The 24,797-nt window shown below is 36.6% G+C and overlaps 1 protein-coding gene across 1 annotated transcript in view; it reads right to left on the bottom strand.

The window, feature by feature from the left end:
- The window catches only part of LOC105250483 (peroxidasin), a 111,674-nt gene that overhangs the window by 85,980 nt on the left and 897 nt on the right, over positions 1-24,797 (bottom strand). Inside the window, exon 2 of the mRNA XM_011256610.3 lies at positions 23,235-23,435. The gene's annotated coding sequence lies outside the window, so the exon portion shown is untranslated. The remainder of the gene's footprint in view (positions 1-23,234; positions 23,436-24,797) is intronic.

The raw sequence follows: 24,797 nt of genomic DNA, 5'->3' as shown, positions 1-24,797 counted from the left end.
CATGTCAAAAAAGTTATATTTAATTATATTTAATTATATTTAATTATATTTAATTATATTCAATTATATTAAAATTTTTTTAATAACAAACAGTTCGTGCTTTTATTTCGAATAATTTTTGCTGTGGTATTCTATTTTGTTAATTATAACGGAAGGATATAACTTTCGCATTTGCGTCTATATTACAATTTAATTTTATTAAGAGTACAAGTTCGGAACTTTATTAAGACATGCAAGTAATCAATCGATCGCGAGAATTATCTGATAACATCGATGCTACGAGATAACTTAGCAAACAAGAGTTCGCGAGCGCTTCCTCGGATCATCCTAAACTAACGGTAACCAACTTTCTACACTTAACTTTTCAATGTAATCTGTCGCATATACGCGAAACACACTTGCTTGGGAATAATATTAAATATTTATTATATTTATGCGCTGACTCATATGTGAAAAAGAGAAAATAAAAAAAAATTCAAGACGAATCAGTGAGGGAAATAAAAAATTGCGACGTCTAACCGCATGCATCACAATGATTGTTCCCTTTTCAGTCTCCTGTCGCCTAAAGCGATCGATTTTGGCAATACGACGTTCCGCAATCGCAACTTCAGCCAATGTTTGCTCAATAAACCTCACGAAAGCCGACGAACTACCCTGTTAACCCGTTAGTCCTCGATCTGAAAGTTATTAATCGTGCTGATTGCAAAAGTTCGATATAAATTGATCAGATCAAATCAAATGGACTAGATTTTTAAAATACATAAGAAAAATAAAATGTACATTAGCATTTTAAAATGGATACACGAAGTATTAATATGCAGTACATTATTTACAGCATGTATCATATGCTACATATTAAAATTAATTTTTTATTTATATATTTTACTTATATATTAAATAAAATATCAGATATCTCGTTAATATCATAATTTATTAATAAAATTTATTATAATTCACTAATTATGACTATTATAGTCGCTAATATTATAATTTACGAATTATTTAAATCGTATAAATAATAATATGGTCGTGTAAATAAATTCTGACGAAAGAAAAAAAGAAGAGAGAAAAAGGGTGTGTCGGATCGATAGAGATGAATTTGAAGGCAGATCGGAACTGAATAAAAGTTCTTTCGGGTCGCAACACGCTGTTTACTGACGACGCTTTGATGTCGAAATGACAACAATCAAGTAGTTGCGGCTACAATGCCCATGCTATGATAAAGGCGACAGTGGCATGTCGTGGTTAAAACAACAGGCGGCCACGTTTGTATCACACAGCCACACTCGCGTCAGCAATAGCGCAGTAGATCGCAGAGATTTTGATAAAATTCACGTAGAAAAATGTTGCATCAAAATGCAAAGTTTTTTTTCATACTATTACTGCTGCTGCACGTAAAAAATTCTGAAAGATATAGATGATGAGTGTGCAATTTGGTCGTATCAGACGCATTGATACGATTTTACTTCCGCATCCATAAGACGCTCATGCGAATTTATTGCGGCAATTTACCCCGGTAACTTTTACAATAATCGTTTCTAACGCGACTTTGACGATACATTACAAGGTACGATGGCGTGTAACACCAGAATCAACAAAATGCATATACGCGTTATGTAGTACGGCAATATCCTACCGTTGAGCGCGTTGCAAAAGCGGTCCGTTCTCCATTTGGCTACCGACCATCGTTTCGAATGCACAAACTGTACTCTAGCTCGACAAATGCCCGTTACCGCCGTTATGCCATAAAGGCATCCTAACGACAGTTTGATGGAACACGGTCGAATTTTTATATCCTCTTCGCGTCAACTATATACATTTATTATACGCATTTTTGCTCTGTATTAAGGTCTCTCTTGCGTGTTTTAAGATTTAACTATAGCATATAATAAAATGACGGTGTGTATGTAATTTGCATTAAAGCCGCGTTAAAATCTCCCGAGATCGATTTATCTTTTTACGGGACGCGAGATAAGGATATTCATTAAAGATATTCTATTAATAAAAATCTGTGAGGTGTTGCAGCGTCGCGTACATTATCAACCTGGATCACAGTTCATTACGTACGGAGGCATGGTTAAACGGTGTATGACCTAAGCAGCCCGAGTGGAGAAGGAAGCTTAAATTCATTAAACGCGCCATTGAACCGGCAGCAACTCAATAAGAAGACTGTACAATCACATTCTCTCTCTCTCCCTCTCTTTCTCTCTGTCATCGACCAAAATGGAATTGTCAATTTACAATTCCATTGATGCGTTTACGTGCGCGCGCATCGTTGGTACCCCTTTAACACCGATGTGTTAACGACCGCGATAACAATTACCGTTTCGATTATCTGCATTGCTTTGTCTCTCGATGTAGGAGTAGCGAGTGGTTTTGCGGTGACGGAATTAAAATTCACAAAATGTCACACCGTTACGCTGTCAATTCTCCGAATCGGTTCATCTATAACGGCTCGCATTAACATTGCACCCCTTGACGAAGCGGTTTACCGCGAAAATTAGACCGCAGCTCTCCTATCGTTGTTTTTCCTTGGAAAATCTCGCCTGAATAATTTCGAAAAACCTTTACGTTTTCCAAAGTTCAAGTTGTCGTTCCCCTGAATCAACCCTCCTGCAACGTCTTATTATTATGCACCCGTATTTCTAATGCTCGATCTCTATTCCTATGCACAATGTGTCAGACGTACCTGGGTAAATTGCGCTGGAACACGTGGATACGCATCCCTATGTGTATCCATGTGTATACACGTCGCGTGTACACACATGTCTGAAACAGATACGTGATACGTACGTTTGCGCCTCTGTATTCACGTTTACTTCTATTAAACTGACGTGCGTGTCGTTCAATTCGTACTTGCGATTACCAAGCTGATCCGCGCTGCGTGTTTGCGACAGAAATGGAGAGACATTCGCTTCAGCCCGCAATCGTTTACACACATTCAACGACACTTGCACACTTTTGATACTTCGCAGGGGTTTTCATACGCGAATCGTTTCGTACGTCGTCGTACGCACGTGTTGATCCAAGCATTTTTCATCAATTCGTGCGAATTTTACTTAATATGACACGATAAATACTTCATTTTGCTTCATTTACCGCTTGTCTCTTTCTCGATGAATTCAATAATAATCAATTTGACGGAGAGAGAAGAGTCCTGTATTTTGAAAATGAAAATTTTATTGGACACTGGCAATGCGAAAGCACTTGTCAAAGAGAAAATTATATCGCTGTTTCGGATGCGCGCAGAGCAGCAGTAGCAAATGTTACTCGATTATCGACCTGACTGTATAATTTTCGACCGTAAAATTTAATGCCCATAAACGCTACGCATGCAAAATCTATTAATACAATTGATAAATAAATATTTTCAACAGTGTGACGCACAGCGAATGTGCAAAGATGAGCAAGTTAATCCGATTAGATTATAATTAAATTCGTCAATTGTACATATACACAAAAATATGAAACATGTTTTCGATATACTACATATTTTCTGTAATTTCTTTTTCAGCTCGTTTACGTGTTTTCCTCTTTTTCACCAAACACGAGCGGATGCTTTTTCTTGTAAACGTACTGGCCAATTGTACATCGGTTCGTCTGAATAGGAAAATAGATGCTTCGAGGGAAAATAGATGTATATAGCATCTCTTTGTATCGACATTATGATGCGGTTCTGTTGTTCTCATTTCCATGATGCCGGAACGGATTGATCAGAATATATGCATCACTAGGTACACACGTTATTGTATTTTCTAAGATACAGTCGTTGTAAAATGTTCTCTCTTTCCGTAGAATACGAATATATATATAATTCTCCGTATATAATATGGAATCATTTTTATTTCCTTTTTTTTTTTTTTCAAAATTTGATCGATCGAGTTAACGAGGAAAATACATTTTGTAGTGGCAAGTACAGTTATTATCCGAATTAAGCAGATTATTACACGTTTGCATTCACAGATACGCGTATTCGAATACAATGTGACCACCGTCCGATTACCTTACGTTCATTAACGAAGAAAGGAGAATATAGGTATGCACGCTGTTTCGCGAGAAACTACGTAATCGCCATCGAGTTTCTGAATTTCTAGAAACCTCCAGTTCTTGATTCCAAGTTTCGACTTAGCCAAGCATTTCCTTGGATGCTAATGCGATTTCGCATTACGTGTGTAATGGAAGAACCCATTAAGTGATGTATGTACTTGCACGCGGCTGTGCAAGATTTCCTTGATAGAATATCTTCAGCATCGGTTGAGAATCCCGCACGTGTTATTATCTTTTTCTGCCTTGTACGACCTGTAAATTGCGCGAACGTTCGATTAATTTTCCGCACGAAAAGGAAAGAAAGGAACGGCGACTCGCGCGCTCTCAAAAGTATACAAATAGAGCCCCGTAAATTCGTCTCCCAGAAATATTGTTTGGTCCATAGACAGCATGACTAATGTACACCAGTAGGGAATCAATAATTTCATTATGTATTCAACGTCGATACATGCCAGCAATAAATCGCTTTTCGCCAAACTACGGTGAATCTGTAAATCTTGTCCGGACTTCCATATTCTCTAAACGTGCAATGCAAAAAGTCACGTCAGTGGAATCAGAAGGCATTACATTGCCATATTTTGTTGTCGTATCACGAAATTCGCCGATTAATCATCGTACTGTCCCGAACGGCCAGCAATTCGCGATATTCTACTCGCGATAACGAACGAATGGGATGAGATCATTTTTCTTTACGATGCGTTATCTAAAAATGCTTAAATATAATAGACTATCGATATTTTTACTGCTTTAATGGCAACAAGTGTCGATATTATTCCAAAATTCTCGATACTTTACCGCATATCGCTTGTAAGAAAATCGTATATTCAATTATTACGAGAAATTAGCAAAATTTAGCGAAAAGAAAATAGAAATAATGAATATAATATAATAACAACTATTATAAAAGAACGTGAATATTTTGAAATTATGTTTGTAAAATATTATCCATATCTTTATTCTATATGTAGCACTTTATATACTATCTATAACACTGTCTATCAAGATCTATAAATAGCGAATATATCGGAGATAAAACGTGGAGACAAAAATAGAAGAATAATGGAAAGCATATTATCAGTGATCGGAATATCATGATCACTCGTAACGTGCATCACATGAATACGTGCAGGCCTGAGTGCAGCATCCAATAATATTCAATAAAAGTGGAAAAAGCAAGGGAAGAAATGCTTTTATACGTGTTCCACGGATGCGTTACATTCGATTCGATAAATGATAAAATAGCTAAAGAAGTTTGTCATACAATAAAACTATTCCACATGTGACGGAATATACAATACAACACATTGATATTTCTCGCGTCTCTGCAGATACGAGATTATGTGTATCTTCGTGTGCGTGTATGCGTGTGCGTATTTTGTACGTTGACCAAATAAAATTTATGCGCGGCGTGTTCGGTCAATATTTGCGATTGTTGAAAATATAACAAACGCAAATACCCGAAATGAAATATTGTCGATATATAATCTACCGACAAAAAAATCATGCGGTGTCATTCAAGAAAAATTGTATTGAATTTAATAAATCAAGAAAATACGATTGAGTCGCGATATTTTTTATAATAAGAAGCTAATTTATTATCTAACGTATTTGCTTGAGTAAAAACTGCGAAGGTTTTAAGCTTCAGAAAAACATTGGATTTACACATATGACAATATTTCCCATTTGTCGAAAGATTAATTTGAAATATAAAAAGCAAAATATTCGATGTGTATGATAATTTGTAACATTTAAATATTTAATGTTTAAATATTTCATAGCAACGTAAAACACGTACGTAATAAAGTTTAACGCGCAAAACCTCGAATACGCTATTTGTATGCAATTGAAAAAGTCGGGAGAGTTGGCGAGAGTCGGATCTGCAGATAATAACGTGAACTATATTATTTTTCAAAATCGTTACAATCATTTCTTGCAAATGATTATAACAATTATTAGTCGTAATTAATTCATTTTTACAATTAACAATTCATAAATATAGGTGATTTATTTTTATATATTTTATTCATTTCAAATTAAAATCGAAATAAAAAGACGAAAATCATAAATGATTTGACGGTAATTTACGGTCGATAATTAATAATATTTTTATCATTATTATTTTTATAATTATATATTTATTCAAACATATCGCTGTTTTGAATTTTTTGCTGATGTAAATATAATTTGGCCACAGTTCTCGATTAAATAGAATGGAATAATTGTCGAATCGAATTAAATAAAAAACGATAATATTATGTATAACAATACATTTAATAATAAATATTCACTTCATGGTATATGTTTAAAATATATCGCATACACAACATTGAATATTTATGGTATGCAACGTTAAAGTTTTATTGTATATTTTCGAGTGTTATAAGTTTGTAAACTATAAAAAATCGATTATCTTTATCAGTCGAATTATAAATACGTTGCATTATATAATATCATATAAGATCTCATGATGATATAGTCAATGCGATTTCTAAATTTCTCAGACTTTAAGAGAACGTCGCGGATATAAAACTAATAACGGACTCCAAAATAAAACGATTTCACGATATATTTAATTAGTAAATACGCCCCTAATTAAGTCCAGCATTTTAATATTTGTTAATTGCGTGAAATAATTATTAAACATTTATATATTAATGATTTGTTAAAAAGCGTATTTTGCAAAATTTATTCGAAATCTATCACGTAAACAGTCGACAAAGCGAATAATCTTATTCATCGCACGAGCATTGTATTTCCTCTGTTATGTGAGAATCATTAGTCTTATTAATTTGCATAACAGTTATAACTTTATATGATTGTATTCTTTTCGCGTGATTCTCTCGCCACGCGATAAGCATAAAATGCTCGTGATCAAAATCAGGCATGCTGTGCAAAGTATAATTTAATATTTTGATTAGTTCGTGTTCAATTGTAATTAACGATGTTTCCAAGAATGAATATTGTGTGAATGCTAAGTGAAAAGGCAACAATGAACAAGAGAGGAGATACTCCGGAAGGCATTAAGCGCCGGTGAAATACGAAATTAAATAATTTATTTATTTCTTTTATTAATTTATGACATTAATTAAATATCTATATCAATCTTAGTACACCATTTTACAATAGAACGCGTAATATATAATGGATATAAAATATTTTAGATTTTATTTTATGATTTAAAATCATTAATATATCTGTTTAAAGAAAGAATTCCAATGTATATATCCCTATATAATTCAATGTATATATCCCTATATAATTCTCTCAAGTATTAATTATTTCGAATACGTCAATTTATAAATTGTATTTTTATAACTTTATATTTTACAGGTCAACGATATAACTCTTCTGCTGTACATCATGAGTTAAAAGTATTTCTTACTTTAATCTCTTGAGAATTAATCTCTTGAACGAATTTTTAAAAATTAGATATCGAAAACTTTTTAAGATTTTATTAAAATAAAGAATCAAATAATTTTTCTTTAAAAAAAGATATAGAGAGTAAAATATAGTTAAACATATAAAAAGAAAATTATGCGACACAAATGGAACTTTAGAATAGTAGTAAAATATTATTAAAACGTTAGCTGCTTAAAAAATTAAAATAAATACAAGGGAAAGAAGAAATGAGGAGAGAAAGAAAAGAAACGAAAGTAAAACAAAATCTTAGAGGGAAGAAAGGGACTTATTTTTCTTAAATTATTAGAGAATCCAAGAGACGCAAATTACAGTTTCACAAAACAATGCAAGAAAAAAGTCTCCCAACATATTAATTATTCTTTTCGAAAACGTCAGAAAAACATATACTTCTGCTTCTCTCCTCATCCAAGTTTGAATATTATGACAGACGGAAACGTAATAAATGATTGCGCGTATACTGATATATGTCAGTGTAATTATTCCATGAAATGATGAGTTTCTCTCTCAACGATTTCGTCATCCGCGACGAAACTTCGCATAGAGGAAGGCTAGCTTAATTAAAGTTCGATACTACAACAAGCAGGAAAGTCAACTGCGGTATTGCCGCTTCTCTGTTATATATCGGAGAAAGAGAACGAAATCCATGAGTGATGCGAATTGGCCTTTGGCGTTGTTTTCGAAACGCTTCTGAAACTCCACTGATGATACTTTAACTCCGAATAACTTTCTATACGTTAATTTATTATACATATATAATTAACGCAAAGAACATAATTGACATTGTACTTATTCATATATATGCAAATTTTTTCATAACAAAAACCGATCTTTTTGCGCGATAACGTCCAACGATATTACTTAACATCCTCGATATTATTTAACGATAAGACCAAAATGTCCGTCTAATTTTCCAGCGGAGAGCAGTTGCGCGAATGGCGACTGATAATATCCGAAAGATTACCCAAACGAGTGACAAAAAGAGAACGTCGTTAACGTTAATTAGTAAGATTTCACTTAGAAATTTAACTTTCGTAATTATACGATAATGACATCATGTTATCGAGCGCCTACAAGCGTACAACTCTTTAATACCGTTGGCAGTCTCTTTTATTTTATAAAGTAAATTCGAAGGAAGCCAATATCTTTCTCCTCTCACACTTTACACACACACGTATACGAATACACGGATCTTTACGATAACTTGGATTTATGTTTGTATACTGCTATTTTGACGACAATGCAAATGTCAGGCAATAGTATAGCTCGTAAGCCCCACCGTAACAGTAAATAGCCGCATCCTGTTGTTACGAGCAATACTATTTTACTTATTCGGTCGAGAGTTTGTCCTCCGTGTACAAGCACGTATATGTTTCTATTTTCGAAAAAATACAATCACATTTTTACACACAAATGTGCAACTGTCTCATTAAAAAAAAAATATATAATGCCATGTTTCATACAAACATATATACAAATATATATAAAAATATAATGCCATGTTTTATACAAACATATATACAAAGAAATAAAAATGCATTGTTTTATACACGCACGGAAAAAAGAGATGGGAATAAATGCGGTAACTTTTCAAATGTTTTATAACAGAAAAATGTCAGTGAAAGAAATCATGCTACATTGTCCGTATTATAACAAGCTCGTTATGTCAACCAGCGATTACAAACACAGTGGCCAGCCATTGCCTTCGTTCCGCCGAGACATGCAGAGCAGAAAGAAGAACTAGGCTAGCAAAAAGAAGAGAAGACAGTGACAGATACGGGATGAAGGATGCAGTAACGAATCATGATCGCGAGAAAAAGAGAAAGACACGGGCAAAAAGCGGGAGAACGCAAAAGAGTTATGTCTCCGGTATAGATTAGGGATATTTATGGACCGGTAAATCAGATATATCGCTTCCGTCCTCGCGCGATATGAATTTCTAAAGTCCTCGCATGAGAATTTTTTCTTTTTTTAATTGAGAGGGAAGATTCGGGGGAAAAAGTTAATTATAATATACTTAATAAAAACCCCTTAGTCCAACGAAAAGTAGGCAATAAAACGAGTCTCCCGCTGCCCGTAAGGCATTAGCGATTTTATTCCGTAAAATGTCTGCATTCCCTCGAAGAAAGATTTTAATTACGCGCGTAAGATCGCGTCCCGTTTCTCTATTTTTCTTTTTCTTTCCCTCCGTCGACATTTGACTTCGCTCGGAAAAGTTCCCTCACGCTCGCGCGACATCCTCTCTCCTCGACTGCAAATTCCTATTTCGCAGATAACTTCCATAACGTCACGCGCTATCGTGCCCTTTCTCTTATTTTACCTCGCTCCGCTGCCGAGACGAACGAAAGAAAGCGAAGGAGGAATAATGCCGGGATAGAAGGGGAAAAATAAACGGGGACGAGGCGATGGCGTGAGAGAAGAGAATCGTGAAGGAAGAAAAGAAATTTCCGCGCGGCAAACACGAACGGAGCAGATTGACGAGCGGCAGAGATACGAGCGACGAAGAAAGGCGGTGAGGGGGTGGCTGGAGAGCGGGGGAGAAGAAAAGCGAGCGCGGCCCGCTTATTATGTAAAGAGAGCGCAGCTTTTTTTTTTTTGCTCGCGCGTCCTCCTCGGTTCTTCCCTTAATGTCCCATTCAAAAGCTCTTTGAATTAATATTGCATAATGCGATAACACGCGAGCCGACCGGAACATTCGGCTTATTGCGCTCGTTTTGCGAAATGCTAATAAAGAGACGTGCTTTAATTCGTACGCGCGTTCCACATTAAAGTTAATACGGTCCGACATTCGTGGGTTTATAACACGTTCATAAATTCCCTCTTCTTTATTATAAAATTAGCAATACACAATGGCTACACAAAGAGAGAGAGAGAGAGAATTTTGAAATGTATATCTAGCTAAACTGACTTTGTGCCTAACTGCGTTCAAAAAAGGATAAAGGGAAAGCTAAAAGTTGTAAATAAACGAGAATGTCTGACAATAGCGTAATACGAAACAAACACACGGGGAAACTCTTTAAACAATATCATCCAGAACGCAATGCCCGCTTGCGGCGAAATCGTATCATCTGCATGCACGTAACTAGAAAGGCAAAACAACGCAGCAACAATGACGTAAATACGAAGCCTCACATGAACTATTCGGAATTTGCGAGCATATGTACAATTGAAATTTAAGTCTAGTTCGATCTCAACAGCCATACTGACGCATAATCCGTCGAGAGAACTCGTCGCCGATAGCAAGAAGAGCATCGCGCTGCGATATGAATAAGTGATACTTCAGATTTGTTCGAAACTCTTTTTCTTTGAAATATCACAATCGAAGGAAACTGGCGCAAACGAAAAGACACGAAACAATAAATTCCGTTAGAAACAAGGGGAACGTATAAAAAAGAGAGAAAAGAGAGAGCAAATAGAAAAGAGAGAGAAAAAAGTGAAAGTTTTGTATAATATTGCTACGTATCTATACATGAACATATACAGAGTGTTTCTTAATAAATGTGAAAAATTTTAGGAGATTCTTTGTCGAAAATTAAAGGGAGTTATAAACGTATATTCCTACATCTCTCCCTGTGGAGTTACACTCCTCCAAAAATGAGAGTAAAAATTAGATTTTTATTTTTTTCTCAAATTTAGCACAAGTTAAAGAAATGAAATTAGGTGGATATTTTCTACTAGTAAAAAGGTTACTTATTAATACTTTTTTCAGCCTTCCGTATTTTTATAAGGGGATGAAACTAGCAACCCTCCAATTCCCTTCAATTTTTTATTAGAACTTTTTAATGGGCCAAAATATGATCATCTAAAAATATGCATTTGAGAAAGTTTGATTTATTTAGAAACTTTTTTCTTTTATTTTTTTCATAAAATCAGTAGTTTTCAAGACAAAAAATACGTTAAAAAATAAAATACGTTATCGTGCACAGCACGATGCTAAATAGCATAGGTTTCGAATTACGTTAAATTTTACAATAAAAATAAAATTAGAGTGAATGTTAAAAAAATTGGAAAAATAAAATTATAATCAAAACCTAAAAATCTAAAAAATAAAAACCTAATTTTCACTCCCATTTTTGGAGAAGTGTAACTCCACAGGGAGGGATGTAGAAGTATAAGTTTATATGAAAAATCTCCCTTAATTTTCAACAAAGAATCACCTCCTAAAATTTTAAGCACTTATTAAAAAATCTTATACATATATATTAGGCAAATGTCATTCGACTTCATCAATTGATAATAGTTTTATGAAAAACTTGATACCAAACTAATTGCGTTAATTACGTTATCTAATATGGAATCAATATCAATGCCAGATGATAAACCGATTAAGTCGAATCTAATGCGAGTGCCTATGTTGAATGGTGACGTTTATCAATCGATTCTCGTGCTGTTCCTCTAACAAATAGATAATTGACGTATTATCTTTTCATGCACATGCATACCTCGAATTCTCTTTCATGAAATATTCCCGAACAACGCGTGCATCGTTCCACGTTGTACATGTGACAAAGTTTTCGTAACCTAATGTTCGCTTCAATTTCATCACATTTTCGTGACCTATTATGACCAGTTTACATTACATCTACAGGAAACAAATACGCGCGCATGTTGCGCGCACCAGCTTGTTTCAGAACGATTTGTTACATCGCATTGAGTAATATCATGCCAGATTCATGGTTTCGCTCGTAAGAACCGATCTGTAGAGAAACTAACGATACTTCAGTCTCAGATATCCAATCATCCCGGAAAGAATGCATAGCACGAAAGGATAATTTTCTCAAGTTGCATAGTTCTCTTAAAATAAATCAATGAAAACACACTTTGCTCCATTATTTTATTTTATGTGTGTGTGTGTGTGTATATGTGTGTGTATGTGTTTGTGTTTCGTTGATTAAGATAATAAGATTTCATTGAAAAATCAATAACGTTAATATTTATTTGCAATATGTAGTTTTTAAAATTTATTTGTTTTAAATTTTGTGTTATTTTTTGAGAGAAATATACACACCGATGTCTAGAATAAAACATGTGCAACTAGTACTCAAATTTAAAATTTTATACGTATATATTACATTTCTCTCTCTCTCTCTCTCTCTCTCTCTCTCTCTCTCTCTCTCTCTCTCTCTTCTCTATTCTTAAAATATAAAAAAATAACAAATAACTAAAAAATAACAAACTCACAAAAAGTGAACAAGACTATATCAGATATTTCTTTACAAAATATATTACACTATGAATTTATCTCATATAATATTATAATACATACATGTCTGAAAAGCATTTTAAAATATTATTAATTGAAACCAGCATTAATTGATTTTTCAGTGAGATTTTATTCGCTTATAGCGCTACACTTTATTAAATTGAAATCACTACTTATCAATAATGTTGTACCGATTCCACTTGAAAGAGTATAAAACGAATGGCAATAAAGGGGATATATATTCTTTTATTACAGTTCTTTATTTTCTCTCGAAAAATTATTAGCCTGAAGCCCTGCTAAAAATCACAATCCTCTCCTGATTCCGCGACAGAACCTCCCTTAACATTAATCCCTGCATTTTCGTTGTACTCGCTGCCATTGTTGGCACCGACCACCGACATCGTCGAGCAACGTCAAAGGGAAACCCTTCTAACGGCCAACGTTCATCGATCTGTTCATTAACGACCTAATTAGCCACACGGCCTGATTACTCAACCTCGAACCATCAGCCGAAGTTTGCCGACTAAGCAGCCGCGTGACACGACACGGTGCTGGCGTCGTTAAGGCACGCGGATGACTAACCCTCGTGAAAAGAAGCGAATCGGTTGACTTGGATCGTCACCCTCCGGAGATATCATTATCGGGAATACAGACCGTCGGATATTTCAATTCTTCCTCTCATCATCTTCTTTATTCTCCCCTCCTGCCTTTCCTTTATCCCGCTGCAGGATATTTTATTATTAGAAAGTCTGTCTGACATTCGAGCTCTCGTTCCTCGAAAACATTTCATTATTAAAAACTCTTCCTCTCCGATGTTCGAATAACTTTGAGAAATTTTTCCCGCTTACGCGATGCAAATTATCTTTGATAGGTCCATCGCGATTTGACGAAAAAAAAAGAACTTTGAATCTGAAGAGAACTTTTTAATCCTTACTCAGGTAACAGGATCGTTGAGTTCGCACATGATGAAGATGATCGATAAACACACTATAAACTTGTAATCGATATTACACATGTGTTATTCTCTAGATAAACATATCAGATTTATCGAACGCTTTAACCCCATATTTGTTACGAGATATAAACGATATTATATGAAATAATATGCTTTTAGTATCCTCTGATACAGGAAACGGGATTATATTTGCGTTTCTCAACAAAGAAATCAATAAAAGCATCGAAGGAACGTTATGCCATTGCTTACAGATATTCTTTCCCTACACTTTCTCATATTATCTGACTAGGTTTTACATCGACCGAAAGCGACAACATGTATTTCTCATGGATAAAAATCCCACGAGACTGTTAATGCTACTGTAAACTCCCTTAACGTCGATTTCGCGTCCGCCTCTCTTTCTGCATCTCTCTCTTCAAATTTTAATATTGATAACTTCTCCATAAATATTTTATAAAGGTTTATAAGTGTCCTTTTTGCTCTCTCTCTTTTTACCTTGAAATATTTTATGATTACATTTTCAGCTAAAGAAAAAAGTCTGTAATTTCACAGCAAACGCTCTTGCCATAATTTCGTCATACTGAGTTTACAGCTCAATTTTGTAGGTGAAGTAAGTCCATTAATCGCGTCATGGAAATATGAAATATGAGCTAACCGGTATGAAATCGACGTCAGACGTTGAACAAACCATGATTAACGTCGAGAGTAGTGACGTGCTTTTATTTTTAAGGGTGAAAAAAATTCATCTCACGATTTCGCGTTAATGATTTCGAAAATTCGTTAGATAGAGACGCTAATTTTGTACAACGATGTTAATTTACTCCGATGCAGCTACCGCCAGATGCCCATCGTTATGCCTGGAGATACGGCACGAAAGCTTTTAGAAAACGGCTCGCTTGCAACAGCATAGTTCCTAGAGGGTTGATTCTCGTGAACCGCAAGTGTTTTGTCAGATCGATAATAATATTCTACGGTTACGCTATCTATGGGTGAACAAAAAATCCGATTTAATTTTCTCGTGTGTGCGTGCAAGCCAACAAAGTTGCGTATATAAGGGAAAACAAGACTTCGTATATTAGCTTTGAGCTTCTTTTAAATTATTTTTTAACAAGCTATTTCAGCGGAAAAAGATCATATCACGCGCTGATAAATGTACCGAGTAAAGATTTAATTACCTAGTGCTGTGAAAAAATTAAAGGAGAATAAAATGAGAGATTTTAATCGGCCGAAAAGTACTTATTAATCGAATAACCTGGAATATCACCTTTCCACTTTTATCTCTCAGCATAGATCAATGATGTAGCGATATTTACAACGTTTTTCGCTCGTGTCGCATTGGCTAACCTCGCCTATCGCTTTCAGAGGCAAAATATTACTACCGCGAAAGCACAGCGCTCGTAAATATTAGTTTTATATATTGAACCGTTCGTCGAAGCGCGACAAAAACCAAAAATTTCCTGATACCAATACCGCAATTTTCGGAAACTATCAAATAATCGGTCCATTGTTATCCATCGTAAAGTATTGAGAATTAATGCTTCTCGATTTATTGCACAGAAACTTTTTCGCCGCAACCTTTCGCGTCTTTTCACTGCATTTACGCGTATGAGCACCGTTATTATAGGTGATCACTCTTGCTATAAAAATGCTGATTCGATTATGAGGAGAGCCGCGACACAGATGATGTATTTTGCGGCAGCGCTTCTAAAATTAGTAAAGCGAATATCGAGGTCAATCGCGAGGCGGGGCCGTAATTTCCCGGAGAATAATTTATAGTCTAACGAATAAAAAAATGAAAGGAAAGTCAAACTATCGCCTTGCAACATCCACGAACAAATGAGCACATACACACACGTTCCGATAAGATCTCAAATGGTCATCATTTCACGTGGAGGCCTTTCTTCTAGTTCCGCGATTAGAGCAATTCTCCGCTGATGCGGCTCGCAAATTGAATTAATGTCGGCAATTCTCCGCGTATCATCTGGCATATTTTTCCCCTATGTCATGATAACGCAATTTTATTACATTTTTATATTACTGAAATAACCCCGATGTTTAATGCCGAGCTTTATATCTATTAATGATTGTTAAAATCAGCATGACACTTGGCATAATTTGGCAAATGTCGGCAATTCTCCGCGTATCATCTGGCATATTTTCCCCCTATGTCATGATAACGCAATTTTATTACATTTTTATATTACTGAAATAACCCTGATGTTTAATGCCTAGCTTTATATCTATTAATGATTGTTACAATCAGCATGACACTTGGCATAATTTGGCAAATGTACGATTTCATGCACGTAAAATATGTACATATATTACGATTCATAAATCGTTCAATAATTCATGCGGTAAAGGCAATTCAAAACGCTAGAATGTTAAATATTATATAGTTTTCAGTTTATAAACGCAGAATACACATTATGTACTTTCTAATAACGAGGTATATGTATTGTTTGAAAAAAAATTGTGGAAAAAAATTACGGGGAACAATACACGCGTCATGCATGTGGAACTAGCTGTATGGTTTCCGTTATACATTCGGAACGAATGCTACATAATGCGCGAGCTGCCCTGCAAAATCTAACGCAACATTATTTTACGCAAAACGTTCTATGATAAAACGCATATATATTCGCACGCGTTGCAAAAAAAATATCAAAAAGCAAAAGAATCTGTCACAGTTGGCAGCATTCTAATTAATCAAATGTGACATGCAGCTGCGCGCGATGTTGTAACTAAAAAAATAGTAATATTTGATATATTATGAGAAAGAACGTTTGTAACCGAATCTCCTTTCTCCCCCCCCTAAAAAAAAAAAAAAAAAAATCTCATGACGCATTACGACAGCTGTTTCGAATCCAGCGATTCGCGTCACGCCAATTTTTTTCTGGAATTAATTAAGCAGCGTAACTACCGCATGGAAATAACTTCATGTTATCTACGCGAACCGGCGATTTTATAATTAAGGTGCATTATACATCCGTGCATTACGGAAGCACAACAGGATGCGTATATGCTGCATATACATTAATAGCAAATTAGAGATATCGATTGATATTTTTGTTCGCAAATATCTAATATGTCACGTACACATATCAGTAGATTTATATTATTCATATTTCGGAAGGAAAGGAAATGTGAAAAAAAAAACATCACGAAAGACTGAAGGAAAGGGCCGTTTCGCGATAGCTGATACGTTTGTGAATAATTCCGGTCCCAAAGTAGATTTCACGCGTTCCTACTCGCATTTAATGTGAACGGATTAAGTCGTTTCGGTCGCGAGGTCGGACTTTCGTGCGAATGATTAAATCTCGCACGAAAGCAGTAGGAAATGAGGAGAGAGAGGGTAGCAAGTGCTAGCAAGCGAAAAGAAGTAAGGGGGATGAAGAAGAACGGAGTGTTGCGAGATAGAGACTGCTGGTTACAAGGCTGGAACTAGGGGGAGGAAAAGCTCGGAGCGGAAGGAGAGACAAAGTGCGACGCGCGACTACCTTCGGGCGTTTCGAGGATAATTTGCATTATTCGCGTGGAAAGTTTCTCCCTTGGCGCGTTAATGGGTCTCTGGGACCTGAGATTCGGATATGCCATCTTCTTTTTTTCTTTCCTGCCATCCCGAACCGCCCGCGAATGAGCGGAAAGGAAGTGAAAATACGAATCGCCGCGAGTATCCTTCATTTTGTCATTAACGATGCTATAGACTAATGGATAACGGCTCTCTGCATCGGAGGACAGTATCGAGGGAGGAAACTTTACATTGGAAAATTTACATTGTTTCTTCATTAATTTCTACCTCACTGTATAATATTAAGCACGCACGCGCAACAAACTGCTTACCTTTCGACTTTGTGCAAAATCTAATGTTGAGATCGCTTATAAAGAACTTTAAGGGAATTTATGATTTAATTGAATTTTTATACAAAAAAAAAAAAGGAAATTTTATATCGCGCATCACATTTCAGAGCTTTGATCTTCTTAACTTGTTGGAATTTTATATCTTTTTTTAATTAAGACTTTTTTATTATTATAATTCTCGAAATTAGCTATGATACTATAACTGTACTGTCAGTTTTATTTTTGCGAAGAAGGCTTTATATGTCACAGCACAATTATTTTCTTCATCAGCGAAAAATGCAAGAAATTTACCATTTTTACAGCCATTTGAGAAATGTACACACGCTGACGTATCGGTTAGCAGTTAATCTCAGGTTAAAAGTTAAACCCCGACTCTTTAATCTGACAGCATAAAGCCGTATCCTGAGATAAACTTCGCCTCTTCGACCTCACGCCCACACCGAATGCCGGATCTCAAGAGGGCACATTTTTATGTAAATTTAATGGTTTTACCAGTGTAACGAGGGAGTCAACTCGCGCTTTTGTACGAGCGCAAATGTAATACAGCCAAGGACATTGCTAATATATACTCCCTTTTTCAACTTCTTGTGTAAAGTTTTCATGATATAAAAAATCGAGCATAAAATGTATCTGATAATAAACATTTTGATATTAACGCGATAAAGATTTTTCCACCACTTTGGATTTATTTCAAATTTCTCTTCGCAAAATTTAAAAATATTAATTGTACGCACAATTTTTTCATATAAAGTTTAAATTATCAATTTGAATATTAAAATAATACTATATAATAATAATTGAAAATGAATTATTTGTCTGCGAAATAAAACATATTATATCTTTTCGAATAAAGTTTTATATTATATATGCAAATGTAAAACGTTATGTTTGAATAAAGTTTTATATTAATGCAATTCTCATCTGATATATTGCAAAATAATTCGATCGCAAGAGTTCATTCAACGTGAAACACATTGACATCAAGATGCAATGAAAAAAAGAATTCTTTTTCATTATGTATACTTTCCTTCAAGCATCGACAGCTCTAGACCTAATAACATTAAACTACTAGAAATCAGGAGTTGATTGCGACGCATTCTAAAATACTTTCTGATCTTTTTAGAACGACTATTCGAAAGAACGTCGAAGGGCTCGTCTTACGATCCCTTCGAGAATGAACATAATCGAATCGGTACGATGGGAATAAGCTATTCGGAACGGCTGCCATAGTCAATATATCGATCGCTGCAACTGATTTCTATCGAGAAACGCAGAGTTTCACGAAAACTCGGGATGCTATTGAAGAGAACCAAGCAATAGAACAAGAATTATCGGGACGATGCAGCTGATGAACTGCGCGTGTACAGCTACTTCAGGAATGATAACAGGATTTCGCGTTAGAACTACGTCCCAAGCGATGGAACGCAATCGACTCCGAATTCGAATATTGGAGCAAAAAACCATGCCATGGCAACTGTCATCAAAAGCAAATCAAAATCGACAAAAAAACGAAATGAAAATGATTGTGAGGAATGATCCTCGAAAGTGGATGACCCTTTTATCGACGTAAAAGCACATTTCTATCAAATTATGTTGACAATACGCATATCATCCACTCCACGGAAAACGTTCTCAATGATACGCGTCGCTTGTTACGCCTCATTATTCCGCGTCATTGCGGTATCATTTCCTAGCTCTGTATTTCGAATATCCACGGAACGTAAGTGAACTACACATGCGAATACCGCAAATAGCAACGACATTCGCGCCCGACATCCAGAAATCACTCTCAAAGGTATAACGTAGCAATCCTGGATCCGTGGTCGATAACTGCACGCGATATGGCTCAATTACAGCGACTGCGAACTTTCGCCCCAAGACGACATTTCGTGGCAACTTACGAGCGTATCGAGAGTAAGGAGACGTTACTGCAGCGAGAGAGAATTCGTTTAGCGCTTGTGCAACGTGGCGCGATGTAGAATACGGGATATATGGAGTATAAGGGAAACAACGGAAGCGGAGAAGGATGATGAAGAGACGGGGAAGGAGGTGGGCTCTTTCTCCCCTTGGAACGAAAGACAGACGCATAGGCGCGTGCATCTCCCCTATTGTGCCACTCCATTAAACATTCGTTGCAGTTACACCGTTATAAAGCAAAATATAATCTTGCGATGCAGTAAACACGCCAAGCGAGTTAAACGAATGCGCGATTGCGTCTTCTAAGATGCCGTAGGGACGGCTGGGAAGACAAGTATAAACGTTTCGCCGCCACGAGCAATGCTCGCGGGCGTGGAAAGTAATTTAAGGAGCGATCAAGCTGTCGCCAGCAATGCGGCTTACATTCAGCTTCGGCCACACGGGAGGAGAGATAACCAGACGAAGATCATGTACATATTTCCCGGTGAATAAATCGACGGTGCTGAGATAATAAGCCCCTCTTAGCGCGAGAGGTAGGATTTTTGCGAAATATTCATTGCAAAGATCTCTGGAGCTATAAATATCGGGAAAGTTGTTGTTTAAATATACCGGGTGCTTCTTAATAAATGCGAAAAATTTTAGAAGATGATTCTTCGTCGAAAATTAAGGGCGATTTTTCATATACACATTAAAAAGTTTTAATAAAAAATTGAATAGGGGTTGCTAGAAAAATTGAATAGGGGTTTCATCCTCTTATAAGAGTACGGGAAGCTGAAAAAAATATTAATAAGTAATCTTTTTACTAGTAGAAAATATCCATCTAATTTCCTTAACTTGTTTCAATTTTGAGAAAAAAATAAAAATCTAATTTTTATCTCCTTCTTTGGAGGAGTGTAACTCCACAGGAAGGAATGAAGGAATATATGTTTATATAAAAAACCTCCCTTAACTTTCGACAAAGAACCATCTCCTAAAATTTTTCGCACTTATTAAGAAATACCCTGTATAATTCCGACAAATTGTAATATTAAATCCTCGTTTATAAAAGCATCCGCGCTTATCCCAAGTGTTCCAGGTGGGAGAGGGAGAGACAAAGCAGATGGAGGAAAGAGAGAGGCAGATTAAAGGAAAATCAAAATTGTACGATTAAATCGACGATAATAACAGATATCAAAAGATTCAGATACAGATGAAGACTTCTCTCGAGTATTTGGTAATCTTCTGGCGCCGAGTGTCGAGAGATAGCTCGGTGCACTTTACAATTTATATTGTACAGCCCTGTAACACAAGCTCTTCCTCACAAACCATGAGATTTCTCTCCCCGCAAGATTTACTGGTAAAGTTGTTACTGCTCCGCTATAAAATATTTAATTAGTTGTCTAATACCACTTATTTCTCGCCCTACTTACTATTTCTCTCGAACTTTCACGGAATGGAACGAGGCTATGCCAGAATATACATGTGGCGTGCTTTAAAAAAAAATAATTTATATATTTCTTCAGTGCGTTAATATCTCGCTGCAATTATTTCCTTATCGCTATCACAAATCTTTTATGTTCGCAAGATTTTTACTCTACGTCAATAGTCGTAATTAATCGATTGTCTTAAATGAATTAAATCAAATTTTATCCAGAGAGGCAATTAATTTTGTTGCTATTTGTCATTTCGAGAATTGTAATTTCCTGCCGTAGACACTTTTACCGATAATGTCGCGATACAATTACTATAATCGCCTGAAACGTTAAAGTACGATATCGCCGCAAGCCATACCGTGATACGTATATCGTGTTTAGCAAAATATCAGCGATACATATCGATAGGTTAACGCAAGGGCGTCGTTTGCGGAGTGTCGGAAAATGGAAAATTCACTCTATGGAACAATTTCTTCCGTTATCAAAACTAAGACGGTAATTAAAGTTAAATCGTGAGCGACTGCGAGAACTGCCATCGCGACTCTGATTGAAATTTAGTATGGAATCATAGGGACTAGTAACGGCTCTCCCGCTTCTCCAATTAAGCTACCTGGATGTAAATCAGCTTAAGGGAATCCTGTAGTGTACGCGTCACGACGGGATTCATTCGCGGAGGAAACACGAATGACAATTCATTCCTGAGAAAACCGTTAATATCAGCGGAAAGACCTTTAAATTAAAGTCACATCTGGAAGCCACGTTTTGCTGCGAAACGTAACATTCTATTGCAGGGAATTGTTAACCGCGTGCGCGTAATCCTTAAATGAATTTCTCCATCTTAAGTCCAGTCGTATCAAAGATTGGAGGCGGCAAAAATTGAGCGTCGCAAAGATTAAGCTTGTCGGGATTAAGGGCGCGCGTAAGACGCGAGACTCCCTTCCTCCCGCCCTCCTCCCTCCCCTCTCCCCACCTGAGGGGGTGGATGCCGCACGACGGATAAAAACCCATCAAAGTTCGCGCCAGCCAGCAAACTGACGTCATTAGAAGTAATTTATCATTTAAAAGTGGCCCGTTCTTGCCGACACTCTCGGCAAGCTGCGACATATGCGGAATTAACTTTCTTATGACGGGGATCCTCTTGACCCGTTTTCACCTTACGTGGTGGTGTAGTGTGGCGTTCGACGCCCGTCACGTATGTACAATACGTAACGACATTGCGATACAGCCATTTATCCGACAGCTCGTTCTCCCTTTCCGCGCGCGCGCGCAAGAATAAGCCACGTATAATAATAATTCCGATCTAATCATCCGAAAATACAGTTACGTTAGCGTTAATGTTCGCGGGAAGCCGCGGAATAATTGATCGCGTAAAATTTATCATTTAATTTAACAATATCCCCCGTCAACCGATTATCCACCGATGCGTCTAAGTACATAAATAAACAATTGCACAACGGTTACACGCAATGAATAAATTCAATCCGAAATCGCGATACTGTGTGCAGTCGGTTATTATACGCTCCGCTCCCGCCGAAACGAATGGCTCCCACAAATCTCGTTTATTAATGCAGATAGAAAAGTGTTTCTCCTCTATAATATGGAGACGGCCGCAAGCGTGAAAATGCAAATCACGGGATATTATACGGGATATCGCGTCTTACGTTTCCGCAGTAAAATATTTTCACGAGCGAGAGAGATGTAATGAAAATCGGGATGAGCGATAAAACCGCGAGTGTGCAAACTATATTCCTCTCCCAGATGCCATATTGTAAAATCGCGAGTACGCGAGTCGTTACGTGTTGCATTTATTCCAATTGGCGAATATTCCACTGTTAATGGTAATACGAGTAAATGTCGCTGTCGAGTTATAATTTTTACGAAATGCATGTTCGCAGAGAGTCCGTCATTCAATCTTTATCGCACATAATTTATTCCGAATAAAATCAAATATAACAATATATAATTGGAATGTTAATATAATTTTTTAATCAAGTGTCATCATATATGCACAGTGTATTTACATTCGCGAGCAGGTATATACGTAAGGCGGCGTAATAAAATATTCACGCCTACGGATTTAATTAGCACGAAATGTATGCGTGGTTCTCATCGAATCTATATATCTACCGGCGAATAATCGCTCGCGGCAAAATTAACGTGTCGAAATGCTACCTTAAATCGCGAGTAAATTAAAAGCATTGAAATTCTGAATCAGGTAACAGTCCACCGAGCTTGTTATACGCATGCGGGATAATTACATGCGATTACAGCTCTAACGCACCATGTTGAAGTATACGGCGTTATCGGAAAATATGTAAATCACAGCGCTATCGATTCGCGTGGAGGGAACGCAAATGTGCTAATAAAGCGGGCACGTACGAGCGAATGATAATTATCGATCAATAGTTATCGATACACTTACTCTTTTCTGTGACAACGAAATTAGACGTCCCCTCGCGCTGCGCCCTCCAATTTTCCACTTTTTTACGTCCTCCACCACCCTCCGCCTTATTTCTTCCTCCCTTTTGTCGTATTATTCATAGGCTCATTCGTCTTCATGCGACTTCACTGTGAAACTGGCTCTGTCAAAAATCACAACTTTCTCCCTTATTGACACTTTCCGCTGTGGAGAGAAGAATCACGCTTAGGAGACTATATTAACGCGACTGCTCTTCCCACCCTTCGTTGTCGCTTAAACGGCTAAATCATATAATTATTTACTTCCTCCGCCATCGTACTTATGGCTCGTTCGTCGTCATCGCTGCGAAACAGAATCTGTCCCGTAGCATCGCGCGAAATATCGCTCCAAATGATAGCGGACATCCACGGTCGATCAGGAGGCGGTATCCTGTCAGACACTACGGTACATCTGCGAGCTGGGATATCGTCCACGACCGAGAATAATCGCGCGAAATCACGGTTCAATGTGTCGAAACAATTCCGGCGCACCACGCGATTTACAATTTCACGAGAGAATCAGTCGTTCGGAACGATGCTGAAATTTCCTGACGCGCGAATTAATCTGCTGAATTTTTCAACAGATGTATTGCGTTATTATTACCTAGAAATTATTGTATAAAATGGGAACATTCTGCTCGTGTGTTTCATGTTTTACGTACAAATATTATTCGGAGCTAAGAGAAGAGACCCTATTCTATGCGCACGTCATTTCAAATATTTATAAAGAAATAACGATCAAAGTATAAATATAAATAAAAGGCAGGGAGAGAAAGATATAAATAAAAGGGAAATTTCTGTTTCCGTCTATCAATTACGTGAGTGGAAGCCCTCGTTCATGTTCTAAGCGGCACGGAATACATTAAACATACCGAAAGCTGCTCCACTGACGATGTTTACATCATCGAACGTTTTGCAAACTGTTATCGAATTTGACTTGAATTAATGTAAGCAAATTAAGTTGCATTAAAACGCTGCAAAAACGTAAACAAAATACGTACCACTCGTCGAATCGTCCGTTAATTTATAAATTCTGATTTCCGATAAACACATAAAGTTGTTCCCGATAATGATAATTGAATGAGATTTAAATAACAACCAACCACGTTTGGCTCTTCTGTTCCGCTCGTCAGAAAAAAAAAAAAAACCATAGCTCTCGATGAAAGTCATAAAAAATCTATCGCCGTCTAGCGCAGAAAATTTCTGCATTCGTAATGTCAATCCCATTGCACAATCGATGGTGCGAGGAGTCATGTCACGGAACTCATATGATCTCTCCCCGCGTAATTTCATGTGCGTTTTTCGTTTTTTTTTTTTTCTCTTTTTTTCTATCCATCTCTCCTCCCTTTGCTCCTCGACCGAACCAGATAATGCCACGAAGGGCGGGACCGGACGTGTCCTACTTTTGCGATGACCGGTGTACAGTTTTTAATCCGAGACTAACAACGTGACGCGGGTTAGCTGTGCGGTAAGATTATGTCATACGTCGAAAAGAGAGCTCACGTACATTCGCCACTACAGACATTTC

The sequence above is a fragment of the Camponotus floridanus genome, unplaced genomic scaffold, assembly GCF_003227725.1.
Source record: "Camponotus floridanus strain SB8 unplaced genomic scaffold, Cflo_v7.5 scaffold15, whole genome shotgun sequence".
Classification (NCBI taxonomy): domain Eukaryota; kingdom Metazoa; phylum Arthropoda; class Insecta; order Hymenoptera; family Formicidae; genus Camponotus; species Camponotus floridanus.
This window is presented reverse-complemented; position numbering and strand designations above follow the sequence as displayed.